The following is a 16,410-nucleotide window of genomic DNA, read 5'->3' as shown; positions in this document are numbered from 1 at the left end:
TAGATGAAACACAAGTCTAACACAATTTTAATAAAAACAGAAGTGAGTCATTCCATGTGTGACATATTTGGACTCTAGTCACAGATATTTTTAAATTTCTCCTTTTCTCAATCAGCTCACCCAATCAATCTATTAAATTAATACAGATTAAATTAAAACAGATCTGCCATTTCATGGCTGCCATGGGTACTTTTAGTGTACGCAACAGTCAAAAAATAGTAGATTTTAAATTTTTCGKTCAAAATCAGAAGCTGTAGATTTATGAGGGTAAGAACCTTGTCAATTTTACATTGGGAAGTTTCTGATTTTTTTTTTTTCTTCCTAGTCTTAACTAGGAAGGGAGCTAAAATTAGGGGGAAAAAACAGTTTACTCAGTGCTATCAGCTTAATAACATGACAAYCTATGAACATATCCTTACAATCTCATTCCCCTCAGAAGAGAGGGAGACTTCTTCCCCTGGCTTAATCGAATCCCTAAAGCAAGTCATGATCACACATAGCTTTCTGGATTCTGAGCTGACAGGGCTATACTAATTAACTGCTCAGCACAGCACTTCAWCTTATTGATTAAGACAGCTAAATGTTTCTAATCATAAAGAAATACAGGAGCAATTAACAGACACTGTAAACAGAACTGAAGCATTTAGATCATGATCATGAATAATTCAAATGCTCTGCTTCCAAAGTTGAACTCCTTCAGAATGCCCTTAACGCACGGATTGTAGGTTAATGGATTTGTCTATTATATCTCCGGTTAAGACGCAACACTGAGGTTTCCAATTAACTTTTTGTAAATATCTGGAGTGGAATTAACACCTTTTCAACCACGTGGAATCTTTTATTAGAAAAAAACAACAACAAAAAATAAACTAGTTGATACCTGAAAATAAACACTCACTACCACTGTGTAGCYCTGGCACGTAAACTCAAAGCTTCTCATCTTTAGCAGTAAGTAGTATTTCTATTCATCGCATTTTCAGTGTGGTATCTGTGAAATCTGCAGTTACATTACAGAAGTTTTAACAGGCAAATATACTTACTGTGGGAAACAAATAGCCTTTCTGCTGCTGTCTTCCTGATCTTTCTTTAAAATAACAGGTTTCTAACCTAAGATTTTGCCACCTGATTTTTCATTTTGGGAGAAAACAAGAAGTTCATCTGCTATGGCTCTTTTGATGATTCACTTCTTGAGAAAACTAACAGCTTTTTAGGAMGCTACTTGTGGGAAAACAGTTGATGTTAATGAAGACCTTTCTTTAGAGATGATGACAACATCTCTATGACAACAGATAATCCTAAAAACATTTTGGATGCTGAGGCAAAGGAGTGTGTTACAAGAAAATCTGGGACTAGTAAGGCCAAAGTAAAGAGACAACTCCTACTGCACTTTTGCCAACACTTGAGCAAAGCAGCAATTATGAATGTACCACTACRAGACCTCCCTTCACCCCATTCCTGAGCGTACATACCACAGTGCTGTTACTTCTGTTTCCTCCAAACGTAAAGAGTCAGCAAACACAACCACTGACAGTGTGATTCTAGCAGTAACAGAAAGAGTAGAGGGAACATTCCCATATTTTTAAAGAACATTTTTTTCCTATTAAATTATATACAACTACTAATTCCTCTGGCTTCTTTGTTTGAATTCCTACACAAATTCTTTGAAAGCCTAACAGATTTTGTTTGTTTGTTTTAAAGATATCCATTTCCTCCCCGCTCTGATCGTTCAACTGATGACCACATAATTCCAGTAGCACAGACCTGACCACAGTACTGACCACAGTATTCCAGACACAATTTTTTTTAGATCACTACACACAAATCTGCAACTACTGCATCAAACTCTATAATGTGTTGCACTTYTACATACTGCTTCCCTCTGTTATCATTCTGACTGTAAAGAAACACACAGGTTAAAAAAAAAGCCAAAATGCTTAAAGCAAAAAAACGCATTCTATGTACTTTGTCCAAATAACTAGTATTCTAAAGAATTAATACTTTAAAGAAAAGCAGTTCTGGGTCCTTGCCATTTCTCTACCTTGCCCTACATAACAAGGGGCCTTTTGTTATTTTACCAACTAGAGTAAAACAGCAAATGAAAACTTGTTACCAAGGTACATCATATGGCCCCTCTTGCTAGTGCCCCACAACTGAATTCAAGAGCATTCCCAAGACATCTGCTCTTTCAGATCAGTACCTTAAAATTAAGGGATCTCATTTTAATCTAGGACAAAAATTCCTAAATTAAGAACTAAGTCAGGTAATGAATTCAGAAAAGTATTTGTGCAATTTAATTTTATAAGACTGATTGATATCACATAGGAAAACAGAAACATGAAGCCTTTCAAGCTAGTTTGGTTTGAACTGGCCTCACTACTCACCAGTGGCATCTTTAACACCACCCATTCTCTTCCTATTTAACTTATCTAACCTAGGGTCTCTCTAATGTACAGAAATCCCAACTCCATGAACAACTCAATAGTTACTTGTGTTCTAGTGTTGCTTTAATCTGACATCTAATTTCGAGCTGATAAAACTTGCATGCCACTTCCAGCTTTGCATTACATTTCTGCTAGTGTGTTCAGCAGGGTATCCATTGGTAGGAGCAAGGCACAAAAACTAGTAAGCAGGAGATAGCCTTACAACATTGCTCCATACCACTTCAATCCTGCAAGCATTCAGATGCATTCACCCTGACACATTCACCTAAACACCTTGTGATTTTAGACTATTTTTCCAACTTCAGTTTTATGACACAGTTGGCTATGCCATACACTTTTGCTTCTCTCCTAAGCTAAGAGCTCTAAAGATTGAACATTGAATGACTTCTCCAGCTGACACACTCTGTGTACCTAGGCCATGCCACCATTTGAAGAGTAAGCTTCATCCAACATACCAACTATATTTTTACTAGGATTGCATTAGAAAGGCTTTCTAGGCAATGAAAGGTGTGCTAGAAACTTCTAGGGAGTCTATCCTGAGATTCTCCAGGTAAGAGATTTTAAGAAGTTATTTACATATTCCATGTCACCCCAAGAGAAAAACATCACTCTCTTCAGACCTCTCCTCCCACCAGCAAGTTTGCCTGAAAGACCTTGACCATCACAACACCATGGGATTCTTATCTAGTTTGTTTTATCCAGGGACTACATCATGTTTATGCTTCACTACCTCAGAACCACCTCTGGAAATCAGTAAAAGTCCTTCCATTTGCTTTGAGGAGCTTTCAGGCAGCCCTTAGATTAAAAAATAAAATAAAATAAAATAGATAAATAATTTTTTGAACTCTGAATAATTTGTCTCTGTGTTTTTCTCTCTACTTTCTATCTTCCTCAGATAATTTCCACCATCACATCAAAGAAGATTCACTAGATGGCTATAAAATGGTTGCAAAGTGAAATGGATTATGCTGTACACAATTTTTCTCAGACTAAGCCTAAACGAGGTAGCTAGTTTAAAAACTATAACCATACGCATTGTTTAGGAGAATCATGCTTACAATAAATTTCTAGTCTAAATTAAAAAATGTTAAACAACTTACAGTACTTTAATAATAAGTACTTATTTAAAAATAAGCACAATAATAATTTTGATCCCAAAAACTTATTTTTCTGTAATAACAAACCAAAATAATTCAAARTAAAAATGCAACACAGGTCTAAGTTCATATACACTTTACTAGAACTGCAGTAACAAGCCAGCTCATTGCATACTTGAGCAAGACTTGCAGCTAGTCTAAAGAATAGTTCAGTGTATAAAGGATACAGATTCTGGAAAGGAGACCGTTTTGCGTGTGTATCAGCAGATTGCTCTCAAAAAAGTATTTTACTGAAGAAGAAATTGTTTTAGAGCACAAAACCAGCAGATTTAGTAAGAAACATGGAAAAAGGGAGGGAGAGATGGAGGGGACAGTTTTTTGTAGCAAACAGCATGAATAATAATTCATCTAATAATCAGCTACTGGGAAATGGTTCCTACAAAGCTCTTGCTGCAGTAAGAGCTAATATTCAGGAGGCAGTCAAAACTACTGAAAACAGAATATCAGACACTTCTGATCTGCTCAGACTTACATTAGGGAACTAAGCCAGCAGCTGTAGAAGCCTCATTTACATTAGGCCTCATGTTCTGCAGAAAAGGTTGCTAGACCTCAGCTGTTAACCTAAAGCACTCTTAGGTTGGYATATTTAGGAAATTTACTACTTACAGTACAGTTTTTCTAAAACACCTCATTCTGATCAGCTCTTTACAAGATTGATTTGGGTGATTTAAGTTTTAATGAGATGATGATGATGATGGATTGTGTTGGTTATGAGAATTATCTCATCYAGGTGGCATATAGGTAGGTGAAGGAGAAGACGATAAGATAGACATCTGGACAGAATAAATTATCAACTTCAGGATTGCCACAGGCATTTTAACATTACACTAGAAGTTAAAAGGGAATTTTGTTATTGTTTTGTCAAATAAATAGAAATGATTTTCTCTGAAGCTATACTGTGTTCTTTTAAATTTACACACATCCATCTCATCTACATTTATATGACATTTATTATTATTACAGTAAAATAAAAGAACAAAGGAGTTGGTACTTTTACCATTATGTTCTTCTGACCATTCAAATCACCACCAAAAAAGAGGTTTCAGTCAAAAGACGGTAAGTAAAAAAATAATTTTTTTAGTATCAGCAAAATATGATAGAAGGTTGCTAAAGCTTACTGCCTGATTTTTTAAAATTTATATTCTGATGCACTACTCTGTCTAAATAAAGCTAAATCTCAAATAAAAGGAAGAAAAATTGTAACTTTTCTCTATAGGTTGCATTCACTTTCTTTCTTTAGTTCCATACTGCGAGATACAGGACATACGTATGTATAAACTCTAAACCAATTTCCTACTCTGCACGTCCTGGGTGTCAAAACAACCCAGAAATATTGAYATGAAGGATACAGACACATACAAAAGACAATGTTTAATCCCCTAAAAGAATATTAAGTAGAACTGAGACAACAACCAACTTCAAGAGAGGTCTCTGCTCTGCAGAAGTTACTGATAAAATCTGTTGAAATACTAGTGATTTTAAGGGAGATATCTAATATCATCACAAAACAAGAGAAAAGCCAAGTCAGTGATTTTGTCCCATGCAAGCTGTCTTAACATTTAAAATGCAGGTCTTTCTTCCATTTGCTGACAGCCACCAGAATTCCAACTGGAAATATTTCATCTTATGCCTCCAGGATGTCAAGTCAACTAGTTCATAATAATCTCCACAATTTCATTGTTAAAACAAAAAAGTAAGATTAGGTATACACTCCAAGTTCAATTTGAAAACTAGCTCCTGCATCTAGGTATGTGTGCAGCCTCATAGAGCACAACTGGAATGACTCCATATAAAGTATACAGAGATGGGAACTCCAACTCAATCATCTGCCTCCAATGATTCCTGAACTAGTCTTGTTCCAGCTTGTTGCAGTCTTGTTGTGTATCTAGCTAAAATAAGTAGATTAGTGGAAAATCGTATTCATCACAGAATCACACAGAATGGTTGAAGTTGGAAGGGACCTCTGGAGATCATCTAGTCCAACCGCCCTGCTCAAGCAGGGTCACCTCGAACACATTGCACAGGACCATGTCCAGACAACTTTTGAGTATTTCCAAGGATGGAGACTCCACAGCCTCTCTGGGCAACCTGTCCCAGGGCTCYGTCACTCTCACAGTGAAGAAATTCCCCCTCACGGTCAAGCGGAACTTCCTGTGCTTCAGTTTGTGCCCATTGCCTCTTGTCTTGTGCCTGGGTACCACTGAAAAATGTTGGGCTCCATCCTCTTGACACCCTTCCTTCAGGTATTTGTAGACATGGTAAGATYCCCCCCTCTCAGTCTTCCCTTCGCCAGGCTAAACAGGCCCAGCTCTCACAGCCGTTCCTCATAGGGCAGATGCTCCAGCCCTCGGATCATCCTCTCAGTCCTATGCTGGACTCTCTCCAGTAGCTCCATGTCTCTCTCGTACTGCGGAGTCCAGAACTGGATGCAGTACTTGAGATGAGGCCTCACCAGGGCTGGGAAGAGGAGGATCAGCTCCCTACTGGCAACACTTCCTAATGCACCCCAGGACACCACTGGCCTCTTGGCCACAAGGGCACATTGCTCGCTCACAATTAAATAATCTAGAGCATCAATCTACATAGATAAGCAGCTTCTATACAGTAGCACTGAATAACAAAGCAGCAGTCCAGTTTGTTACAATAATGCCTGTAGTGGCAAATCTCTCCTTGCCTAATCCAAAGGCTCTCAGGCAGATTAGCCTCCCAAAGAACAACTCATGCAATACAAATTACATTAAGAACAACCATTTGCTTTATTAGTATTCTGCAAAAGTAATAGCTACAAACATATTTATGAAACTGTAATCATGTATTATTCTGTTTACTTTGCATAGAATCTCAAAAAAGCAGCATGTACTTTTTTTCCTGCCTCTCAGTATATCATTAAATAACACTTAAGCCAATTAGCACACAGGCTCCAGCTAACTGTAATAGCCATGCTTGGTTTTTCTTGATCTGCAGTGTAGAGAATTTTTGTATTCAGTACAATAATCACAGTATATTAACAAGTTTTCAAAGACCAAATAAAACACACTGAAAAAAAAAGAAAGAAAGAAAGAAAGAAAATTACCCTGTTCATCATCATTTTTCATTGGGGCTGTAACTGTTAGAAGCTAGACACCTGGATCAGGGTTAAAATGTCTAGAAAGGATTCTACCTAAATTTATGTTGTGCAAAAGCAGCAACTGCTTGATTCTCAGTTGGTTAGAGCGTGGTGCTAATACTACCAAGATTGTGGTATGAGCTACTCATTTGAGGGTTGGACTAGATATCTCCAGAGGTCCCTACCAACCTTACCGATTCTATGATTCTGAAAATATTATTTCAGTGGACTACATACTGTTTAGTTTCTATGTAAATAAAACATACTGCTCTAATATGTCACGAAGTGTTAAATCCACAAGCCTTATAGTTTTGGTATAGAAAAAGATAATTATTTTAATTACTAAATTTAAAAATTATAATAAGAGTTGAAGTGCTGAAAGTAAGGTTATAATGTGCATCTTAGAGGTAACGATCAAGGATGACAGCAAATTCTCCCTAAAAAACAGTTCTGGCATTGGATCTGTATTCCTGTTGTAGAAGTTAGTTCCTCTTTAGATGTCTGCATCTTCATGGATGCCATCCTGTTGTTTCCTTCTTATGAGCAGCTAAAGCTGGAAGTACTTAAAAATCTTATTATTTGAGAATAAGGAATTTAAAGTATCTTTCAAGTACAGGTTTTCTTTTTTTTTTTTTCTTTTTTTTTTTTTTTTTGGTCTACTCTCAGAGAGAAAGCTCTGTTAAGAATTCATCTTTTAAGTAAGGACATAAAAAAGAAATCCAATGAAATGCTGAAGATCAGAAAATGGCTGCATAAGAGAAAGATCATCAAGTGCCTAACTGCATATTATAAGCACGATACTTTGGATCATTAAAAGAGAAAAAAAAAAGGACTAAACCCAGCTGTTTTCTAATTAGTTTCTGTCAAACAAAGAAAAAATCTACAAACCTGGTCAATTTAGAACAAAACAAGGTAAGTTCTGGCAAGGTCACCTGAATGAAGCAATCTAAATACTGATTAGATTGCCTTTAGAATAGGTGTTTTGGTGGTGTTCTGTGTTTTAGAGAGAATGTAGGCCTTCCAAATATTTATTTGATTTCTAAATGTCAAATTAAATACAACACAGAAGAAAGTATGCAAGCACTGAAAGAGTCAGAATGTAAGAGAGGTAATTTATTTCCTTCACATCCTCCTGGTAATTTAACAAATGCATTTGAGGAAAGGTGGTAAAATTCTTTACACTATTAGCACACACCAGATTCTGCAATGCATGCTGAATGCAATTTATACAATTTCTGAGACACTCAAAAAGACTTCCTGTAGCAGAGATCAGAGGGACTAAAAGCAGCTTATCTAATTACAAAATCAAAAAAGGAGTACTTTACCTTAACAAAAGAAGTATTAGGATTCTTTCAGCTCGCTACCATTTCATCTTAGAGCAAAAGCTCTTTTCCAGTCAAGTACTGCTATTTAACTCAAAGTGCTGCCCTATCCTCATCCACTCTCTCTGTCATTGTTTTCTGCAACTACAAAAGTAATTAGCTTATTTGCTAATAGTGCTTCATAAYCCCCAATTCAACAAGTGTCAGCTTTGTTCACAACTAAGGTTATCCAGAGCCAACACACTTCTGGAAGATTTTACCTCAAGAGGTTTTTCGTCAAGAGATCAAACCTAAACAACTGCACTCCAGATACCTCTACTACTAATTTGTAACTAAAGAGGACTGCAACAGAATACCAAAATAAGCACCAGACCTTTTATGTGCTGTTCYTTTAAACACTGAAATATCAGAAAACATTCTCCAGCAGTCCACAGAACTGCTTCTATGGAAAGAACTGCTTCTATGGTTGTTTCTACTGTGCAAATATTAGCTTGAAGCAACTATCATATGTCTTCAAAGTTAATTCAGTTGCATTAGATTGCTTCATTTGCAGYTATTTTCAAGGAGACTACATTCTCTAACAACCTCCATTGCTACACTTTATTCAAGAACAAGAAAAGCCCTCTTTATTTTAGGAGATAATTAAAATAATCTCTCTGCTTTCCATTTCTAATCCTAACATCAGTTCCAGCCCTTCAACCTAAGAGTCAATGAATGTAGTTCTAAGATTTTACAGTTTTTGCTGAAGATAAAAATTGAAGAATGTGCAAATACTGTGATCAATAAGCACTCACGGGTTATATGCCACTCTTCCAACCCATTTTTGCAGTTCCTCCAAATATTTATTACCACATTCTGGTTGCAATTTGAGATTTCTAGCTGATTACAGCAACATCCATTTGCTTCCTATACAATTATAATAAAAAAAATTCTCTCTGAAGTGTGGCTGCTGGCAGTTTTTCCTAAAAGAACAGATGTAAAAGGAGTCTAAAGGACCCTCTGCTTGTCCTTATACTTTTTGTGGGCAAAATATGCGACATCCTTGTTGATGTGCTTTAGCGTTTGTCCCCAATGGAAAGACCAAGCTCTTTCCATTTTATTCTAGCTGCAAAAATTCAGAGACCTACATCTTATAAATAAGTTCACTGCTGAATTTCAGAAGTACATAATTCAAACTATGCAAATATCAAGCTGATAAAAAATTCTTGTTACCAGAGATAACCAACAGCCAAGAAGCCATAGCTTTCTTTAACTATCAACTTTACACACGAGAGCTCAACAAAATACAGATTGYAAGGCTCCTATTTATGCCATAAAAATACCAATCTTCCTCCTCGTTTTACTGTATAAATGCACCTATGCAACACACAGGCACACACTTTCAAAACAGTTAAAAACCTTCTTATGCAAATAAGAAGGGAAGAACTCTTCCCTTCCTTCTTATAGAGGTTACCAGTTNAAAAAAAAAAAAAAAAAAGGCACATAAGTCAGAAAAGGAGGAAATACCAAATTATTTTCTTCCCACAACTTAAAGCAAGGAAAAAAAATTCCATCTCCCAACTTGTCATTGCAGACAGAGTATCACAAAAGTAAGAGGTTTGTAAAATAAGCATTAATGATTTAGAAAGTGTTTTATTATATAATGTTAATACAAAAACAGTAGTAGCAATTATTTTTCTCAACAGTATACAGAAACTGGTTGAAAAGACATTTTACTCATTGAACTGAAAGGTTCAGCTGCTTCCTCCCRGAAAATGAATGCTTCTGGTAAACAGGCTTTGAAAGGGCCATCTCGAACTAAAGAAAGCCTGAGAAGACCCAAATCTCCTTTACAAAAAGCTGTTAGGTTCTGAGCTCAAATCCTGAGTGAACTAAAACACACCTGAAATGTCATTGAGACACAGATCTCATTGACAAGCTCCTRGAAAATACGAGATTTTGATTTGCCCCAACTATGAACTACTGAAGTCAAACAAGTACAAACAATTGTGTGCAGTTCTCCTGCCCTCGTCACAAATTGCAATGCAGAAAGGCATCATGATAGCACAGTTCCTGCTTTCCCACAGCAGTTCTAGCATTGTCTACTCCACAACTATTTAAGAAGCAAGTCTGTTTCCAAGACTGCAAAGGAAGTAATATTTTCCTCAAAATTATCTTCTGACAGTCAACTATCCTTGTCATCCATACTCTTTACAAGTTCTCCATAGATATACTACATTCATTCCATATACTTTAGTTTTCAAAACTTCCCTCAGGTCATGTTCCAGCTACCAGCAGGATGATGCTATCCACACACAGGCCAAGGCATGTCTAGCCTGAAATCAAAATAAGTATCAAAAACAAACAGAAACAACCAGGTAAGATATGAGGGTTGAATCTGCAAGACTATTTCAAGGAGACATTTAGAGGTTAGTACCACCCAACAAAAACAGAGCCCCAGCAACCAAGAGCTTTCAGAAGATATAGAAGACTTCAAGACTGCAAGACTTCAGTAGAAACTTTCCTACCACAACTGAAATGAAGAACAAATCTGTATATGTATGTGTGAACTAACAYGTAAGAGAAGATGGATTCCCCTAAATAGAGCCCCAGAAAACAAGAAAAAGCAGTAAAGAGAATCATCAGTGCAGAAAAAGCTGAATTGATGTCCRCAGCCTTTCAAGTGGCAGCACAGGGATATTCTCATGCTCCTGCAAGAGACACTAAAGATACTCAAAAGGCTAACTATGAAAATCAACATCCCTGACTGCAGTCATAAATCTAAGATAAATATCAAGGAAAAAGAACTCCAAGAAAGTCATATCAGTTAGATTTTTCTGTCAGCAACACAAATATATGAGTGGGCAAGAGGGTAGATTAATCAGCGTATTAAACTTGGATTTGTCCACAAGTGACTACAGTGTCAAGAGTTTCTCATCTACCATCATCATTATGGAACCTGGTATTAGCAATATGTTTAGACTATTTCCAAAAGATTCCCCAAATATGATGCTCTCAATCTCTACATAACTTAGTTCATAGCAAGACCAATAGTGCAGGCAGTTTGGCACTGGATATCCTGCATCATCACAGCTTTGGATCTGTTTGTTCACATTTCTCACCTCGTCCTGGACAACAGTACAGAACATGTGGCATCAGTGGGGAAAAAAACAAAACAAGAACAACTATGCAATTCTCCTATGTGGCTACAGTAAATGCCTGACTGAAAGGTAGGGGGAGGAATCTCTTAGAGAGACTGCATAGCCYCTGCAGGCTTGGTTTTATTCTTCCATACTCAAATTTCTGTATCTTGCATTTATTAGTCACCATATTAGTAAATAAAAAGCCTTCATGACCACGAGTTCTGGTACCTCTGCATGGTTTAGTCATACTTTATAAAAACTGCCCTTTTGCCAAGAAAAAAATAGCGACAAGTGGGTTTATTTTTCAAGGAATCTCGTTTAAAGAAAATCAAATACCTTATATGATTTGAGTGAATTTCAGAAGTATAACAGTGTAGCATAAACTAAAATCTTTAAAACATCAAGATTTTACCACTTGACTAGAAAATGCATTAAGAAGGTAGAAGTAAGTAAAAAAGCCAGTTTTGCTTCCAATCTGTTAATTCAGATTTTGAAAGAGTCTTTGGTCATTTATGTACTAACGTAATTTGTTCACAGATAGCAGCAAGGTAAAAAAGAAACAAGAACAACCTCCCGTCAGAATTAAATATGCTCCAATTTGAAAAAAATTAAGATGCGCTCCAGTAGGTGATCAAGTTTGAGAAAACAAGTGTTTAATGATGCTAATAATTATAAACAAATTTAGTATTTCTTTTAGCACATCCATGCATGTATAAATGCCACGACATTTCAGGTAAATCTAATCACAAATTCTATCATTAGCATAAAAAAAATTGTCATATTTTGCAAAATTGAATTAAAATTTTGGACTAAGAAAACCTTTTATTGGAAAGCATCTATTTCCAGCATTACATTTCTTGTTTTCTTGTTCAGAGCCACCATCACTTACTTTATCCTAAATAAAGACCTGAAATGCAAGAGGAAATGAGAGTATATTTCACAGCAACAACACAGACTACAAAATTATTCCAACCTCAATAACTTTCAGGTTCTTATTATTCCCATAAAATTCACTCCTGTAAAATTTAAACTACAAAGTGAGAACAAGCATACAACCACCCTAAAATTTAAGACCTAGTTTTCATTCATATTAAAACATTTTTCGTTAAGGAAGGGTTCCCTAAGTTAGTATAAATTATCTTAGATGTGTCTGCATACATAAGAAGGCTATCAAGAAAGAACAGTTATGTGCAGAGTCAGACCACATTCCACAAAGTAAGTTTAAATTTAATCTGTCAGATCAAAAACTGTTTGAAGTATAATTCTAGATTAACAAATTTGATAAACAAGTTATTATCTAAGCAATGTCAGTGTCCCAAATGAGCTATATAGCTCAAACATTAGTGTTCTGTAATGTACTGACTTATTTTTAATAGAACAGCAGTCTTCAACAGCTACTTCAAAAGACTTCCTGAGAACTGTCTTTACTGTATGGTTTCAGATCTCATTCACTACATTTCTAGGACTTTGCGTAAGCATCTCATGCTAGCAGAAATCATCTGTATGGCATCTTTGCACCTCTTTTTTAATGAGAATCCCCCTCCCTCCATGAATAATTTTTCCTGCTGAAACGGAGAAACAAAAGGATTACTCCTGAAAGGAAGTCAAGGGATTACCTCAATTCCATAAAATTTATTACTGCTCAAAATCTCATGGAATCAAATCTTTAATTTAAAGGTATTTTGTGGAARAAAGAAAGAAAAGTAGGAAATAAATTACTAAAAGTAACCTCTGCAGCAATGTTTTTATTCCTTTTAGATCCTATATGGGATGCCAACACAGGCAAATCAGCAAACTTGAGTACACTGTCCTGAAACAGGCAACAATATGATTTCTAATATCCTTTTTTAAATGTTTGGATTTGCAACTTATTAAATTAAAAAAACCCACCACCCCATCTTGGATAAGCACTATGAACAAGATAAATACTAAAATTGTACAAAAATACTTCTTATATGGCTGATATTATACAGAGCTAATATGTTTTTTCACAATATATTATTTTGATGAAGCAAGTTTAGACATATAAGGTACTTGATTTTTCTTTAAACAAGATTCCTTGAAAAATAAACACCAGTATACATTTGGAAAATCCTGTAGGCCCAGTAAGCTTGTATCATTCCCCTAAAGTACAAAGACAACACGAAKTTATTGAACTATTTACACTATATCTATAGAATTAGTACCACAGTGAAGGAAATAACTGGTTCACTTTGGAAGCCCCTCCAAGAGGGAACAGAAGGTGCAGCCCTCTTGCTCAGCAGATGGTTTTGCTCGCATTGCAAGCAGTCAGGTTGAACAAACCCTTACACACCCAAGCATAAATTCACCACGGCCATAAGTGCTGAAGCTTTGCTTGTGATACACGACCTACACTCTGCATCGGTTGAATTTCACATGAAACTCTGAGGCTGATCATTTGTTTCCATTATTACTTTTTTTAACCCAGTCACAGAACAGAGGCACAGCCTGCAATACCAAAGGAACTGCTCCACTGACCAAACCACCCATCTTACTCTTCAGAAGATGCAGAGTGGTGTCCTCCTCTGCAGCCATTTGGATGAATCACAAATTCTGACTGAGCAGAGTCATGGGAGAAGTCCAGTGCAGCTTGCTAGTTTTAACACCCAGTGTTTGACTGTGCACAGTTACAGCACTCCATACATAAGCCAAAGGTCGCCCTCCTCTCCATCTCCATGTTACAGGACTACTCTCTGTCAAAACAGGGAGTCTGTGACTCTGATTCTGCCCCACAAGTTCTCCGACTGATTGGCTCATCAAGAAGTTTCCTRATTTTATCCTATATATGATACAAAGATAAACTAACAGGACATTTCTGGTGTTCACWGACTTTAATCGTAAGTACTTGATAAGCTGAGGATTCACTGGCTGCCTCAAAGAAGAGCACTTCCATAAGATCCTTCTTGAGATATTATTTATACTACAACAAATGCCAGCATGTTTCTAATTAGACAAACCTTTTTCAACTCTCAAAAACACCAGTATAACCCATAAGGAATTAACCTGATGACGGCAGGATTAAACAATATAGTGCATTATCTAGGTTATTTTCAAAGCACATACAGAAGCATAATAGTAGTCACCACATGGCAGAGTCAAACAGGTGTTGGACAAATTTTATCCGATTTGTGTTGAATCCAGTCTTTCAACCTTTGCCCATTAAAAYGTAGCCAACTCTGCCTCTCCACAACAACAGTAATGCTGTGACAAGGAGGGTATTAATACAGCCTTCCTATGTACCCCATCTGGTATGGCAAGTGCTGCTGGACAAAGAATTCTGCCCTGTATTAAACAGCACTTTGGGTTACTTCTTACTCAGAAGAAAAAACCCTTACTGTTACACAAGACACATGCTTTTTATTACAGCACTCAGTATCCAACTGCTCTTATTGGCTAGCTACTCCATGTTCAGTAAATGTTTTCACAGTAACTGCATGTAATRTGATATGTTTTATAATAACCACACCACACTTCAGAAAGAAAGTCTCGCCTTCAACCTCTGATGGCATGCCAACTGCTTCAAAGAAGTAGCCATTTCTCTGGCTGTTGACTTCCTGGCTTCAGAGATCGCGTATTTAATTTCATCCATCTCTAAAAAAAACAGATCGCCATTATTGCATACATAAAATATTAATGATTAAACCTAAGTAAGAAAGGAACAGATCTTAAGAACTGCTTAACAGAAAAAGGCAAATAACTCTACAGTTTGAGGAAGAAATCAATGTATTCCATCATTCTCTCAAYAGGACACATTTCAAGTTTCCCTTTTAAATTTGCACTTTCCACATTTTTACTCACTAAATGCTACTATGCTACACAAGCCCAGACACGAACTTTATCTCACTGAGCTGACGCTCAAAAACAAGCACCTCTTCCCTCCCAGAACTTGCAACCATGAAACAGGAGGAAAGAGACGAATCTTTTTCAGTAGGCTACACAACCAAACTACATTATGGGTACACAATCTCTCCCTGTAGCAGAGGGATCACTCAATAAGTTTATGTGCACCTACTTCTCCTGACAGACTTAAAAAGGTAAATCACAAAGCAAGAGTCTTAATCTTACCAGAAATAATAAAATTGAGGAGTTATTCCACAAGTYGGTTATTCTACAGAAGACAACTCTTCAGCTTATAAAAGAATAAAATAAGCAGAACCACACAAAACTATAATTAAGGGAATCCTGATAGCCCTGAATCAAATAAACTTCCAACAACAGAGGAAYTGGACAGGAAGTTAAATATGATCAAATCATGACTTTTCAAAAATCCATGAAATTGAAGACAACAACAACAACAAAAAAAATGCAATTAACATGCAACAGAAGCAACATAGGATAGGAGAAAAAAAAACTCTTAAGTCATACTATCCACTACAGGAAGGAAAGAAGGAAAATGCTGTAGAAGAGTATTTAATTTTTCTGATTCATACACTTAAATTTTCAAACTCTAGTTGAAGTTTCTTACAACAATCATTCTCTGTGCCTAAAAGCATTTTAATTCTTCATTTAAGTTCTTCCACACAGATTGCCTTCATCAAAAAGAGTCGGGGAGTGGGTGGGAACACTTACTGCTTTCAACATTTTGTCCTTAAAATCTTACCACAAAGACAGACAGCACATGACACTGTYGATGTTCTCACCCTTTTCTATTAATATTGCACATTACTGGTGCGGGTTTTGGATTTCTGGTCTTATTGAGCACTATGGAGTATCACAATCTACAATGCACAGTGGTACGTTAAGTAAATGTACTCTTTTGGACTATGGACTATAAACCTATTACATTGTTTCGTTATTCATGTTCACAAGAGACAAGGGTTTTCTTCCCATATGCCATCCTTATTGTTTTATAATGATGTGGTAGCAGTAATCTCCTGCAATTTAGTTAACACAAAACTTCTCTGGAACCTGAGAAAAAAATTGTGGCAGATAACTCTCACTCTTTCATGAGACGACATAYAGTTCCTACAGTTAACTGCAGCTTGCATGAAGGTCTCAAATTCAAACAAGAACAGAGAAAGTTACTGATTGAAGAAGTGAACTACAAGCCAATTTTTCTAAAAGGCTACGAGGACCYGGGAGCTCTGCTAGCTCTGATCACTAACAGCAGCTGCTCTCACTCTTGACAACAGTGGGACTAGAAGAGAAATGCTCATGCACATTTCATTTGAAAGCTCATGAAAAGCACTGGGCTCAAAAGGAGAATCCTTAAAGAGTATTTCAAATCCACACTAATTGAAT

The sequence above is a fragment of the Rhea americana genome, unplaced genomic scaffold (assembly GCF_003343005.1).
Source record: "Rhea americana isolate MKP2758 unplaced genomic scaffold, rheAme1 scaffold_133, whole genome shotgun sequence".
NCBI classification, from domain to species: domain Eukaryota; kingdom Metazoa; phylum Chordata; class Aves; order Rheiformes; family Rheidae; genus Rhea; species Rhea americana.
The sequence above is the reverse complement of the archived record's forward strand: the minus strand, read 5'-3'. Positions refer to the sequence as shown.